This window comes from Homalodisca vitripennis, chromosome 7 (assembly GCF_021130785.1).
Source record: "Homalodisca vitripennis isolate AUS2020 chromosome 7, UT_GWSS_2.1, whole genome shotgun sequence".
Lineage (NCBI taxonomy): Eukaryota > Metazoa > Arthropoda > Insecta > Hemiptera > Cicadellidae > Homalodisca > Homalodisca vitripennis.
In genome coordinates this window covers 130,099,264-130,111,853 of record NC_060213.1, presented here as the reverse complement: position 1 = coordinate 130,111,853, position 12,590 = coordinate 130,099,264, and positions in this window count along the sequence as shown.

Here is a 12,590-nt window from a genome sequence, read left to right as displayed (position 1 = left end):
AAGCTGAACTTTAATATACTAACGTCAAAAAGGTGGTGTCGGCCGTCAGAGGTCCTATCGTCGAAATTAAATGCACCGTTAGACGAGGCGTTCTTGTATAAAAGTCGCTCCTGAGACTAAACCAAACAAGTGCCCGCAATGAAACTTTGTACACAGATGCTATGTAAGCTGAACTTTAATATACCAACGTCAAATAGGTGGTGTCGGCCGTCAGAGGTCCTATCGTCAAAATTAAATGCACGGTTAGACGGGCGTTCTCGTATAAAAGTCACTCCTGAGACTTAACCAAAACAAGTGCCCGCAATGAAACTTTGTACACAGATGCTCTGTAAGCTGAACTTTAATATACCAACGTCAAAAAGGTGGTGTCGGCCGTCAGAGGTCCTAACGTCTTAATTAAATGCACCGTTAGACGGGGCGTTCTCGTATAAAAGTCGCTCCTGAGACTAAACCAAACAAGTGCCCGCAATGAAACTTTGTACACAGATGCTCTGTAAGCTGAACTTTAGTGTACCAACGTCAAATAGGTGGTGTCGGCCGTCAGAGGTCCTATCGTCAAAATTAAATGCACGGTTAGACTGGCGTTCTCGTATAAAAGTCACTCCTGAGACTTAACCAAACAAGTGCCCGCAATGGAACTTTGTACACAGATGCTCTGTAAGCTGAACTTTAATATACCAACGTCAAAAAGGTGGTGTCGGGCCGTCAGAGGTCCTATCGTCGAAATTAAATGCACCGTTAGACGGGGCGTTCTCGTATAAAAGTCGCTCCTGAGACTAAACCAAACAAGTGCCCGCAATGAAACTTTGTACACAGATGCTCTGTAAGCTGACCTTTAATATACCAACGTCAAATAGGTGGTGTCGGCCGTCAGAGGTCCTATCGTCAAAATTAAATGCACCGTTAGACGGGGCGTTCTCGTATAAAAGTCGCTCCTGAGACTAAACCAAACAAGTGCCCGCAATGAAACTTTGTACACAGATGCTCTGTAAGCTGAAACTTTAATATACCAACGTCAAATAGGTGGTGTCGGCCGTCAGAGGTCCTATCGTCAAAATTAAATGCACGGTTAGACGGGCGTTCTCGTATAAAAGTCACTCCTGAGACTTAACCAAACAAGTGCCCGCAATGAAACTTTGTACACAGATGCTCTGTAAGCTGAACTTTAATATACTAACGTCAAAAAGGTGGTGTCGGCCGTCAGAGGTCCTATCGTCGAAATTAAATGCACCGTTAGACGAGGCGTTCTTGTATAAAAGTCGCTCCTGAGACTAAACCAAACAAGTGCCCGCAATGAAACTTTGTACACAGATGCTCTGTAAGCTGAACTTTCATATACCAACGTCAAATAGGTGGTGTCGGCCGTCAGAGGTCCTATCGTCAAAATTAAATGCACGGTTAGACGGGCGTTCTCGTATAAAAGTCACTCCTGAGACTTAACCAAACAAGTGCCCGCAATGAAACTTTGTACACAGATGCTCTGTAAGCTGAACTTTAATATACCAACGTCAAAAAGGTGGTGTCGGCCGTCAGAGGTCCTATCGTCGAAATTAAATGCACCGTTAGACGGGGCGTTCTCGTATAAAAGTCGCTCCTGAGACTAAACCAAACAAGTGCCCGCAATGAAACTTTGTACACAGATGCTCTGTAAGCTGAACTTTAATATGTACCAACGTCAAATAGGTGGTGTCGGCCGTCAGAGGTCCTATCGTCAAAATTAAATGCACCGTTAGACGGGCGTTCTCGTATAAAAGTCACTCCTGAGACTAAACCAAACAAGTGCCCGCAATGAAACTTTGTACACAGATGCTCTGTAAGCTGAACTTTAATATACCAACGTCAAATAGGTGGTGTCGGCCGTCAGAGGTCCTATCGTCAAAATTAAATGCACGGTTAGACGGGCGTTCTCGTATAAAAGTCACTCCTGAGACTTAACCAAACAAGTGCCCGCAATGAAACTTTGTACACAGATGCTCTGTAAGCTGAACTTTAATATACCAACGTCAAATAGGTGGTGTCGGCCGTCAGAGGTCCTATCGTCAAAATTAAATGCACCGGTTAGACGGGCGTTCTCGTATAAAAGTCACTCCTGAGACTAAACCAAACAAGTGCCCGCAATGAAACTTTGTACACAGATGCTCTGTAAGCTGAACTTTAATATACCAACGTCAAATAGGTGGTGTCGGCCGTCAGAGGTCCTATCGTCAAAATTAAATGCACGGTTAGACGGGCGTTCTCGTATAAAAGTCACTCCTGAGACTTAACCAAACAAGTGCCCGCATAGGAACTTTGTACACAGATGCTCTGTAAGCTGAACTTTAATATACTAACGTCAAAAAGGTGGTGTCGGCCGTCAGAGGTCCTATCGTCGAAATTAAATGCACCGTTAGACGGGGCGTTCTCGTATAAAAGTCGCTCCTGAGACTAAACCAAACAAGTGCCCGCAATGAAACTTTGTACACAGATGCTCTGTAAGCTGAACTTTAATATACCAACGTCAAATAGGTGGTGTCGGCCGTCAGAGGTCCTATCGTCAAAATTAAATGCACGGTTAGACGGGCGTTCTCGTATAAAAGTCACTCCTGAGACTTAACCAAACAAGTGCCCGCAATGGAAACTTTGTACACAGATGCTCTGTAAGCTGAACTTTAATATACTAACGTCAAAAAGGTGGTGTCGGCCGTCAGAGGTCCTATCGTCGAAATTAAATGCACCGTTAGACGGGGCGTTCTCGTATAAAAGTCGCTCCTGAGACTAAACCAAACAAGTGCCCGCAATGAAACTTTGTACACAGATGCTCTGTAAGCTGAACTTTAATATACCAACGTCAAATAGGTGGTGTCGGCCGTCAGAGGTCCTATCGTCAAAATTAAATGCACGGTTAGACGGGCGTTCTCGTATAAAAGTCACTCCTGAGACTTAACCAAACAAGTGCCCGCAATGAAACTTTGTACTCAGATGCTCTGTAAGCTGAACTTTAATATACCAACGTCAAAAAGGTGGTGTCGGCCGTCAGAGGTCCTAACGTCTTAATTAAATGCACCGTTAGACGGGGCGTTCTCGTATAAAAGTCGCTCCTGAGACTAAACCAAACAAGTGCCCGCAATGAAACTTTGTACACAGATGCTCTGTAAGCTGAACTTTAGTGTACCAACGTCAAATAGGTGGTGTCGGCCGTCAGAGGTCCTATCGTCAAAATTAAATGCACGGTTAGACTGGCGTTCTCGTATAAAAGTCACTCCTGAGACTTAACCAAACAAGTGCCCGCAATGGAACTTTGTACACAGATGCTCTGTAAGCTGAACTTTAATATACCAACGTCAAAAAGGTGGTGTCGGCCGTCAGAGGTCCTATCGTCGAAATTAAATGCACCGTTAGACGGGGCGTTCTCGTATAAAAGTCGCTCCTGAGACTAAACCAAACAAGTGCCCGCAATGAAACTTTGTACACAGATGCTCTGTAAGCTGACCTTTAATATACCAACGTCAAATAGGTGGTGTCGGCCGTCAGAGGTCCTATCGTCAAAATTAAATGCACCGTTTTTAGACGGGGCGTTCTCGTATAAAAGTCGCTCCTGAGACTAAACCAAACAAGTGCCCGCAATGAAACTTTGTACACAGATGCTCTGTAAGCTGAACTTTAATATACCAACGTCAAATAGGTGGTGTCGGCCGTCAGAGGTCCTATCGTCAAAATTAAATGCACGGTTAGACGGGCGTTCTCGTATAAAAGTCACTCCTGAGACTTAACCAAACAAGTGCCCGCAATGGAACTTTGTACACAGATGCTCTGTAAGCTGAACTTTAATATACTAACGTCAAAAAGGTGGTGTCGGCCGTCAGAGGTCCTATCGTCGAAATTAAATGCACCGTTAGACGAGGCGTTCTTGTATAAAAGTCGCTCCTGAGACTAAACCAAACAAGTGCCCGCAATGAAACTTTGTACACAGATGCTCTGTAAGCTGAACTTTCATATACCAACGTCAAATAGGTGGTGTCGGCCGTCAGAGGTCCTATCGTCAAAATTAAATGCACGGTTAGACGGGCGTTCTCGTATAAAAGTCACTCCTGAGACTTAACCAAACAAGTGCCCGCAATGAAACTTTGTACACAGATGCTCTGTAAGCTGAACTTTAATATACCAACGTCAAAAAGGTGGTGTCGGCCGTCAGAGGTCCTAACGTCTTAATTAAATGCACCGTTAGACGGGGCGTTCTCGTATAAAAGTCGCTCCTGAGACTAAACCAAACAAGTGCCCGCAATGAAACTTTGTACACAGATGCTCTGTAAGCTGAACTTTAGTGTACCAACGTCAAATAGGTGGTGTCGGCCGTCAGAGGTCCTATCGTCAAAATTAAATGCACGGTTAGACTGGCGTTCTCGTATAAAAGTCACTCCTGAGACTTAACCAAACAAGTGCCCGCAATGAAACTTTGTACACAGATGCTCTGTAAGCTGAACTTTAATATACCAACGTCAAAAAGGTGGTGTCGGCCGTCAGAGGTCCTATCGTCTAAAATTAAATGCACCGTTAGACGGGGCGTTCTCGTATAAAAGTCACTCCTGAGACTAAACCAAACAAGTGCTTGCAATGAAACTTTGTACACAGATGCTCTGTAAGCTGAACTTTAATATACCAACGTCAAAAAGGTGGTGTCGGCCGTCAGAGGTCTATCGTCTAAATTAAATGCACCGTTAGACAGATGTTCTCGTATAAAAGTATTAGATTTTCAAGTATCAAGGTTATATAAACTAGATTAGTATATATACTGCAAAATGTTCAAACGTCGTATGGAATTTGGTACTCCAAAGTTTCATTATTTTTAAAACATGAAAAATTAAAAGCATTATAAAAAGTGATAGCTTGAAATTCTAGCATGCGGAAGTATTTTAGAAGTTATAACATAAATATCACTGCTTCTCTTTTGCGCACTTTTTTAAATGACGTTGTCCTTTTATATCCATGAAAATAATAAGTAAAATTTGTAGGCTAATTAACAATATATTTTTTCTAACCTCACATATATTTCAAAAAACAATTTATTTTATATTTCATTTATTATTTTTATTCTGTTTACTTCTGTTTTTATCTGCAACAATTTATTTTTAAATGTGTCACCAATTATTTTACTATTGTAAAGTTTTGAACTATTGTTTTTTGTAATCACTGAATTTATTCAGGGTATGTGAATCTTATTTAGAGTTATTATATCGCATGGTTGTATTGTATTTAAATGTCGTGTAATTTAGGACATTAGGGTTTCCCTGATTTTTTTCTAATTTTTCAGAGTCAGATGTGGTTGAGGCTTGAGAAATTTATGTTATTGCTGACACCTGGTAGGTATGAGCAGATGTTATAATATGGAAGAAAAGCTATTGTGTAGACTTATCTCTTTACCCAATACCCCTCACCGGAATTTCTGAGAATAGTTTTATAACCCTTACACGTAATTTCATTAGACACATTCAGAAGGGACACGCAAACTCGAGACCGGTTGCCATAAACCTATTGTCTGGTAATGACACCATTTCGAGGAAGGAACCACCTCACCCGAGCCTTTACCTGAGACTACCTCACTGTTAATTCTGTTGTAGTTAAAATATTTGTTCCATTCCATTATTTGAACGTTGATTAATTTGAACTGTAAAAATCATGCAATGCTAACAAACATCTTTGTACAACTTATACATGAAATTAACAAATCGATTACATGGAATAGTAGGCTAATCACGCCAAACATTCTACGTAACAATATACCATATATGACGCCAGGGACTCGCTTATTGGAGAAAGAAAACGTATTATAAGTTTTTAATATTAAAGCTCGTATGCATTAAACAGAGGTAAACATCAATTTAATACTAACAAATGACCATTATAATTTTCAAAATAGACAAATAGAATGAATAACATGATAATGATGCATTGACTTAAGAGAAAAAATCCTTCTAGAAGTTCTATATTTTTAGAATTGATAATATAATTAAATGGCAGGTACCATTACATCAACTCATAGAAATAGTAATACCATTGAAGCATTCATTTCATATTGACTATGTTTAATAAGTCATAAATTGCAAACCTAAAAACATGTGGTTTTAAACGCACAAACCTCGGAAATTTTTTGCTGCTTAAAATACAAAGTATGACCTCAATATTGGCTTTATATTATAATATGCGTCAGATACGTTTGATAACATACTGTATCGTTGAACTTAATATTTTAGTGCGGAAATATCAAAATACACGTTATTGGCATAAGAATGTATATTTAGAATCTCCTTAAAAATCGAATGGAAAACTACAAATCTGTTTCTGTATACAAAACGTAACACGCGTACGTTCTTACTGTAATTTACTGGAGATTATATAACAACTCCAGATATCTTAACTACACTGAGGGCAGTTTCCCACTGGGGCATCAAAGAGTAGAGGAAAGGTTTATTTTTTACTCATAAATGTAATGTTAATGCCAATTTAAACGTGTTTTAGTTTCTATACGATTCTAAACGTTTAGTAGTGTAAAAGACCCAACACTGATATTGCAAATATAAAAATAGGGTCGTTGAGATAACGATTCGTAGAGTAAAAGAGCTGCCCCCCAAATAAAAGATCCTTCTGAGACTAAACCAAACAAATGCCCGCAATGAAACTTTGTACATAGATCCTGAATTTTAATGTACAAAATGTATTTGTTAATTATTTGAATAGCGCTCTTTTTATAAAATCACAGTATACAGGGTGATTCAAAACTAAACGGCAATCTCTCGGGAGCTTATTCTATAGCTAAAAACAAGTAAAAAAGTTCATATAACCATATGCCCGGAAACGCTTCGTTAGCGAGTTACGCCTAGCTAAAGATTTCGCCCGGATTTCAGAACCCTTGGTGAAGTCAGGCCGTATAAAAATGGTAAAGGTAGTTACAAAGATACAAATACGATTGTTTTTTATGTTTTTATATCTGACAAATTTATTAAAATTCGTCCCAGAGCTGTAAATGCAATACTTTCAGAGATATCTTACGTAAAACACAAGAATTGGTGCAAAGAAATAACACATTTTTGTGTTTAACGTAAGATTACTTCCATAAATGTTAAATAAAGGTCATTTTTTTCTTAAAACAGATTTGTAGAACATTTAATTCTGAAAAGATTCATGTGAATTACTTAGGATAAAAATTAATAATAGGTATTGAAATTTAGCTTTATTTAAAAATAAAACAGACGCACAAAAATGCATATTCTTATCTGCATAGAATATTAACTAATGTTTAGGTTGTGAGTAACAGCTGATCATTTATTCAACACTTTTTATCGTCATATTTTCTTTGCAAAGGTTGGCAATATTAGCTGATCAACAATTAAGTTCATGAAGTAATATTTTTTTTTTTTTTTTTTTTTTTTTTTTTTTTTTTTTACTTTAATTTATTTACAATCTGTTTATATACAACAAACAATAAGTAAATTTGATGATAAATCTTAAGGACATGGTTAATCAAAATTCATCAACCTTAATTAACATAAACATTTAAGAGATTGTTCATCTTTAAAATCGATCAGCCAAGCTTAAGAAATCATGTCTTTTTAGCCGAAATTGATGGTCACTGTTGTCCAGCAGATTAATAGCCAAGTAGTTAGGATGAGAGTTTAATTTGTTTTGATACTTGATGCAGAACTTTGGAATTTCTTCAGTAACAAAAGGGATATTCGTGTCTCTGTGAATGACTTCATTACGAACATACCATGGGGCCTGTAATATCTTTCGGAGAACTTTAGATTGGAAACGCTGTATAATTTCAATATTTGATGTAGAAGCAACTCCCCACAGTTGAATTCCGTACGTCCAGATGGGCTTTAGAACAGTCTTGTACAACAACAGTTTGCTTTCTATTGATAAATGGGATTTGTTCCCAAAAAGCCAATTTAGTTTTGAAAATTTTGAATTTAAATTGGAGCCTTTTGTTCCATATGTGTGGTTTCCAAGTCAGCTTCCTATCGAGATGTACACCCAGATACTTAGCTTCATTTCTTTGAGGAATTTGAATGTTGTTTAAAAACACTGGTGGACAGGTGTCATGTTTCAACGTAAATGTGACGTGAACAGATTTAGTTTCATTCACTTTAATTATCCAAGTTTTAAGCCAAACTGTGATAGAATTTAAGTTAGTTTGTAGAATTTGTGATGCTATAACATGGTTGGAGTGGGATGCCAGTACGGCAGTGTCATCGGCGAATGTTGCTGTCAAAGAATTTTGATTAGTTGGAATGTCTGCAGTGAAAATTAAGTACAGCACTGGTCCTAGTACACTTCCCTGAGGTACACCAGAGTTTATTTCATTCAGATCTGAAAGACAATCATCAAACTTGATTTGAAAATACCTTCGTTCTAAATAAGATTTTATAATGTTGTAAACAGTGTGTGGTAGATGACTTTTTATTTTAAATAGAAGCCCTTCATGCCACACTTTGTCAAAGGCTTGACTCACATCGAGAAATGCTGCAGAACAAAATTTTCTTGATTCTAAATCTTGCCTTATTATATTAGCTACTCTATGGACTTGTTCGATAGTGGAGTGGTGCACTCTGAAACCAAACTGATGATTGGGAATTAAATTGCATTCAGTTATAAAAACCTGAAGTCGTTTTAAAAATAACTTTTCGAATAATTTAGAAGGTATAGGTAGTAGACTGATTGGCCTGTAGGACATTACTTCGTTTTGAGGTTTTCCTGGCTTAGGAACAACAATAACTTGAGCCACCTTCCATTGTGATGGGAAGTATTCAAGCCTCAAAATAGCATTAAATACGAAGGTAAGAAAGAGTATGGCTTTCCTAGGAAGCTCTTGTAGTATCTTACCTGTTATTAACTCATAACCAGGGGCCTTTTTGGGATTAAGATTTTTTAATCTCATCATATATTTCAGATGGTTTAAAGGAGCCAATAGGTAGTGAGAGTTGGTTAGGTGAATCAAGAAACTCCTTTACAACATGTCTATTATCAAAGTTGTTATCTACAGGGTATGGTTTGAAAACATTACTAAAATATGCAGCAAACAAATCAGTTTTCTCTCTGTTACTTTTCGCCCAAGAACCATCTGGTTTAGATATTGGAGGAATGGGCACTTGCGGTTTCTTTGTGCTTTTTGTTACTTTCCATAAAGAATAGTCTGTTGCTTCAGTTGGGGAGAGATTTGAAGTGAATTCTTGAAACCATACGTTTTTTAAGTTTTTAAGCAAAATCTTTAACTGTCTTGATGCTCTGTTAAACATTGTTTTATCTCTTACATTTCTAGAATTTTGCCATATTCTTCGTAAGCGACGTTTTTTGAGCAATGTGCTGCTTAATATATATTGGGTAATTGATATTGCCACACGTTGTATTATTAAGTTCAGGCGTTGCACTCCAAGCAGATTTCTGAACAGTATAATTAAAAATTTCCACAGCGTTGTCTATTTCCTCTCTTGTTTTAAGTGATATATTAAGACTTAAACTGTCATTTAACGTTTCACGAAACTTCACCCAGTTTGTACCTTTATTCGATAAGGACGTTGCCTTTTCTTTCAATACAAATGATGAACTTATTGATAGGATGACCGGAGAGTGATCGTACGACAAATCAAGAGATGAAACAGCCTCCATATAGTTAGGAGAAATACCTCCCGTAACAAAGAAATCAAGAAGATCTGGAATTTTGTTGGGATCTGAAGGCCAATAGGTTGGTTCCCCTGTAGATACGTAACTCAAGTGATTGTCATTCATGCAATTTAACAAATTTCTACCTCTAGGGTTAATCAACCTTGAACCCCACATGACATGTTTGGCATTAAAGTCACCACCTGCTACAAAACGAGGCCCTAAAGTTTCGAAAAAATTCGTTGAATTGAAGTTTGGTAATATTGTGCCTCGGGGGACAGTAAACACCAGAAAATGTAAGTGGTCCCATCCAGTCCTCAACCACTATGCTTGTAGCTTGAATATGATCTTCTTGAAATCTAGGTAATTCATAATGTTTTATTTGTTTTCTGATTAGCACAGCGCTACCTCCATGCGCCGTATTGTCAGGGTGGTTTGTAGAATAAAAAGTAAAATTTGGGATTTTGAAAAAATTTAAGTTTGTAAAGTGGGTCTCAGAAATTAACATAATATCTATTTTGTGTATTGAAATAAAAATTTGAATATCTTGGCCATGTCGGGCCAAGCCATTGGCATTCCAGAATCCAATCCTATAAAATCTATTCATTTTAGTTTTGATATGACAGTTGTCAATAGGTTAATCAATGTACCTATTTGCTGGGCTTGTTGAGACATCATCATTTCGAACTTATTTAAAAATCCATCAATTATTTGATTCAGATTGTGATTTGCTTCTACATTTGATTGACCTGATGCCACTCTAGCATAAGATAAGGTTTGGTGATACTGGTTGAGACTGATTACCTGTTGAATTTTGAGTACGAACAGATATAGGTCTATCTACTTCTCGATCTTGCACTGGAGGAGGAGTGTCTTTTTTTAACGCTGGTCTTAGAGGTGGAAAAGCCTTTTTCTTAATATCTTTGTAAATAGAGCAACCTTTATAGTTGGCTGGGTGCTCACCACCACATAATACACATTTGGGAGGAACATTTACAGATTTATTACAGCTGCTAGTATCATGATCTGAGCCGCATTTTACACAGCGGTTTTGGTACCAGCAGTAAGCCTTTGTGTGCCCATATCTTTGACACTTTTTGCACTGCACCACATCATTACGTTTGTAAGGGGGCTCAAGTACAATTTTGGCATTTAGTAGGAATTCAATTTTAAAAATGTCTTTGTTGTTTGATGCTGGCTCTAAGTCTACAAAAAAAATTGACAGTGGATCTTTAGATTTGCTACTTCTAAGGTTCGACACATTTCTAACTTTGTGGTTATAAGCTTCTATAGCTGTTTTAATTTCCTGGGGTTCCGTAGAGAAGTGCATATTCTTAAGCACTACTCTATAAGCTCTGTCACCCTTTATTTGGTATGTATGGAAGTTTACTTTCATGTTAGTTAAATGTTTGACTAATGCGCGGTAGGCTTCAATAGTATCAGTGTTAATTTTTACTTTATCTCTAGCTATGCATTTAAATGAATATGACTCTTTTTTAATTACTTGTTCAATGTTTACCATCATTTTACTTATGTTGACAATGTTGGGGACAAATATAGGTGGAGGCCTCACCTTCGTCCTACATTTGTCGTCATTCATCGTTTCTTCTTCAGAGCCTAGGTTGGCGTTACTCAGCATTTCAAATCTGTTGTGCAATTCAATAGGTCTAGCAGTTTTTGCAACGTACTCTGTAGGTCTACAAGGTTTCTTAACATCTGAAACGTTGGCTGTTGACAAATGTCTTTTGTTTCTAGTTGTTTCGATTTGCCACTCGTTTTGATTATTGACATCGTCATTAGAAATAGTTTTTCCTGAAATGATGTTCATTGTTTGCTTATTAGAACAATAATTGTGATCATTAGTCATGGTATCAAAATCCAAACAGTTTGAGTTGTTTGAAGGGGCAAATTTTAAGTTGTCCATTACCTTCTCACTTGAAAAACTACTAATAGTAAACAAACACTGAAAACAATTAAAGTTAACGGGTAAGGTTAGTTGTAGGAAAAGTACTGGAAAAAAAGGATTACGAAAAAAATCTAAACATTTTTACGTAAATTATGAACAAAAATGTTTTAAGAACTGTTTTATATAGTTTTAACCACTAATTGGGTAAAAAAACTACATTTTAAATTAAAATAAAGGACACAACACTGAAACAGCACAGCTGGGGTTCACAGTCTTACCGCGAGACACCCAAGTAATATTTGAATAACCTTTATGGAGGTTTTTGTATTGTGGCGTGTGAAGATTGTATTTTGTGAGATCCTGTGATTATTTGGAAATATTTTATACAAGTGTATAAAATATTTTATTAAATATTTTTATAAAAGTGTATGTAATTATCTTAGTAAATAATGGCAGATAATGTAAATGGTATGTATTCGTTTGAAGAGTATACGGACATGATACTGATTTACGGCAAAGTTAACAAGAATGGTTTAGCTGCAGTTCAGGAATAGCGTGATACTTTTCCACATTGAAGAACACCTGATCGCAAAACATTTGAAGCTGTGGAGAGACGACTTAGAGAAACTGGTAGCTTTAAACCGAAGCGAATAGATATTGGTCGTCAACGTAGCGCAAGGAACTATAATAATGAACAAGCAATAATAAATGCTGTAGAATTATCACCAACCACAAGCACCAGACGATTATCACGTCAGTTAAATATTTGCCAGTCAAGCGTATGGCGGACACTTCATGAAGCACAGTTGTACCCATTCCATATAACACGTGTTCAAGACTTATTACCGCAAGATCTTAATAAACGGAAGATGTTCTGCCGCTGGTTAAGAAGAAATTGTTTACGACATCAGTATTTTCTTCGGCGTATTCTCGTTACTGATGAATCCTGTTTTACTAGAAATGGAATTGTAAATTTTCGTAATACCCATACTTGGGCGTACGACAACCCACATGAAACTGCGACGAGGCATTTTCAACATAAATTTTCAGT